Source organism: Tamandua tetradactyla, chromosome 11 (assembly GCF_023851605.1).
Source record: "Tamandua tetradactyla isolate mTamTet1 chromosome 11, mTamTet1.pri, whole genome shotgun sequence".
NCBI classification, from domain to species: domain Eukaryota; kingdom Metazoa; phylum Chordata; class Mammalia; order Pilosa; family Myrmecophagidae; genus Tamandua; species Tamandua tetradactyla.
The window spans coordinates 87,016,383-87,020,102 of NC_135337.1; the positions used below are offsets into that span (position 1 = coordinate 87,016,383).

General features: G+C 38.9%; 1 pseudogene; it reads right to left on the minus strand.

Annotated features, from left to right (window-relative positions):
* Positions 1–1,380: 1,380 nt before the first annotated feature.
* On the minus strand, positions 1,381–2,309 carry LOC143649214 (olfactory receptor 7A10-like; annotated as a pseudogene).
* Between the last annotated feature and the right edge of the window lie 1,411 nt (positions 2,310–3,720).

Consider the following 3,720-nt stretch of genomic DNA (forward strand, 5'->3'; position numbering starts at 1 on the left):
TGCAGCAATAGTTAAATGACAAATATTAGCCAGACACAGGAATATTCATATAGCCTGCTGATTCCAATTATTTGCATTCCTTCAGACATTTGAAGTCAGCACTGATGATCACCTGTTATTAAGGTTTACTTCAGCTAACTGTACTTAAATGTGAATATAATAAGGTTGCCCTTCAGACAAGAAGGAAAGTTTGGAAGGACATACATCTTTGTATGGGAAGAACTGGTGATCCTGAATCAAAACTCTCAATTATCCAAAGTATTTTGTGAGCAGTATACCAAACTGTTGTGTCAACCACATCTAATTGCGAGGATGGAAGAGAATCTTGATGATAAGTGAGATAAAGGGATGGCAGAGCAAATCCAGTGTGTTCTTTCACCTTCCTTCAGTGTTTTCACAATAGTCAGGAAAATGGCAGATACTTTATTTAGAGGAATACAATGAATCATGTTTTCTGACATCACTGGAAGTTTTCATGCTGAAACAGCATATAATCCAATAAATAATATGTGATACATGACACGTGACTGCGCCCCAGTGGGAAAGCCCCCGTATATTCCCTTATGTATTGGCACCAAGAATCCATTCTCATAAATGCACCTATGTCATCAAAAAAATTTTTCTGCATACTTAATGCACAATTGAAAATTTTCCTCCTCCATATTTAAGATGATCCATGATTTTATGGTCTTATCATGTAAAATATGCACCAATGTGTCTTCCTTCAACTCCAGTTCAAATATGAATATTTGGTAAACAATTTTTCTTTAGTATTCTGTGCAAATGAACATCAATGATAAACACTTTGGACAATGAGAATAGTAATATAACAGGAGATTAATAAGGACACTAAAAACAGATGACCTTGTATAAGAAGTGCAAATACATGAACACTGGCATTAGTAGAAACATACTTCAAACCAAAGATATAGAATGGGATGACACACACAAAACTGATATGCTACACTGCCAGACTTTCATTTACATAACTTCCATAAATAGTCTTAGGGGCTACGTGTACTTTTCCATAGGACCAAGCCACTCACCACCTTTAGTAAAACAAAGGAAATCAACACTTCTGATGATAAGATGTCAATTGAGGGGAAATATTTCTTCAAGAAATCCATGCTTCTTGTGATAAGCTGGAAATTCCATGCTGTTTCTCAGTCAATGTTCAGAATAACGTTGGAAAAGTAGGACAGTAGACAAAGGGAAAAAATACTGATATGTAAGAGACAGAAAAAACTTAATTTGATTAAAATCAAACATATTAATGAAATGCTTTGAAATAAATAGAAAGAGACACTTCTTATTTCCATGCTTTGATAAATGAATCAGATTTTTGAATCTGTGTGTGAGGCTTGATATCACAAGTAATTCTCAGTCCCAGCACTGAAACTTTCTTCCTAAGAAATTTTTCAGAGCTGCTTTTATATCTTTATTCCTCAGATAAAGGGGTTCAGCATGGAGGTGACCACAGTGTACATCATCGAGGCAGGTGCATTTGAATGTGTGTTCTCTGAACCAGCAGGAATAAAGTAACCCCCTAGGCTGGAACAGTAAAGTAAGGAGACCACTGAGAGGTGAGATGCACAAGTGGAAAATGCTTTGTACTTCACTGAGATGACGAGATTGCATGTATGGAGGAAACAATCTTAGAGTAAGAGAAAATGATCCCAGCCCGGGAAACTAAACCCAGCTGCCCAGTTGCAAGATACATCAGTAGGTCACTGATGAAATTGTCAGAACAGGTGAGATGGACTATCTGATAAATTTCGCAGAAATAGTGTAGGATTTCCAAATGCATACAAAAGGAGAGCTGCAACACCACTGGGCATTGTATCAAGGAATTCAGGGAACTTATAGCCCAGGACCCTAGAACCAGCATGGCACAGAGCTGGGGGTTCATAATGACCATGTAATGCAGAGGATGACAGATGGCCATGAAGCGGTCATAGGCCATCACAGGAGGAAATTCTCCAACCCTCCAAACAGTAAGAAAAAGGACATCTGGGTGAGGCATTTGCATAGGAAATGCCTTTGTTCTGTGTCTGAAGATTCACCAGCATTTTTGGGATGGTGGTGGAGATAAAACACATGTCAGAAAATGACAGGTTGGAGAGGAAGAAGTACATGGGTGTATGAAGGTGGGAGTCACAGATGGTGGCCAGGAGGATGAGCAGATTCCCAAAGACAGTGACCAGGTACATGGACAGGAAGAGCCAAAAGAGGAACAGCTGCAGTTTTGACTCCTCCGAGAACCCCAGAAGAAAAAATTCTGAAACTAGTGTGTTGTTTTCTGGTTCCATGAGGCTGATGCAGCTAGTATGAATGAGCAATAAAGAATATGACTAATTTTTACATAAATGGGCATTGCTAGTCTGGTAGACATGTTATAATCTATGATTTATTCAGAAAATTAATTTATATATCTGTGTTTTGATCTGTTTTCGACAGTCCAATATTGACTCCGAGACCTAGTTCCATACCTCATACAATATGCAAAGGACTTCCAACACCATTCCCTCTAAATATGTGAACATGTCAAAACTATATTATGATAGTATCTTTCTCATTCTGATGTATTCTTGAGAACATTATGCCAGGTGCACTTATTTATTGTACTTAACTTCTCCAGTATATTATAAAACCCAAGAAATCTGAGACTACACTGGCATTTTTCAGAGTATGTTTTCACAGAGATTTCTGAATATCTGTGCATTATATAGAAACAATTTTAAGTACATTGTAAATAAATACATTAGTTTATTTACACAAGAAAGGAAACTACCTGCATGACCTTTTGACTCTGGGTTGTGCTGCTTTGACCTCAGATGACGTATGATAAAAATTCTTGGCATCCATACTCTCTGACACTTTCCTGCAGCCTCTACCTCACTTTTCAACTCACTTGCACAGTAGGTCTGAGGTGGTCTGTGTGAAAGTCTGAATTCCTTCCTAGGTGGCTGGTAATAGAGCCTGGAGACCTGTCCCCAGACCAGACAGGTAGAAGGAGTCAATTATCTGTCCCCCAGCCAGATTTAGGATCCCAAAGATAAAACAATGTCCCAGCTACCCCACACTGCACAGGATAAGGGACAGCAATAGATGGGGTTATTTTCAGCTTTCCTTTAGTTGCTCATTTTTGTATTTCCCTCTGATCCTCATTAGCACATTTCTCTCTGTGTCCCTTATTAACACATTTCCTGGTTCCTTCACACATGAGCCTTTTTTTCCCTTTGGGACATTGTTCAGGAGACAATGGAAATGTGTCCTGCTCACTCCCTGTTCCCAAGACAGCAGGTTGCTCCAGATGAATACAGCTTTATCACTCTTTCTCCTCATGAATTCTGCTACTTTGAATAGCTCTAAACTTCTAGCACCTTTCCAATCCATTGAATTAATCTCTTTGTGTTAATCCATTGAATTAATCCCTGAGCCTGGCACATTTTTAGGCATTTTCTCTCTGAGTTCTTACAAAAATCATTCTAGAAGAGAAGTACTATTATGGACCCAAAACTAAATCTGCATGACTGAGTGATATTCAAATTTTATTATCTGACTAAAGTTTTGACCGAGGTAAAGGCTGGGGCACTGTTGGGAACTCTACAGATGTTTCCAGTTCCAAGTCTCTCATCCAGTGGATCTCAACAAGGTGACCCTGGCCTCTGGGCCTATATGGAAATGCCTGGAGCTATAATTCGGGACGTGTGCACATCA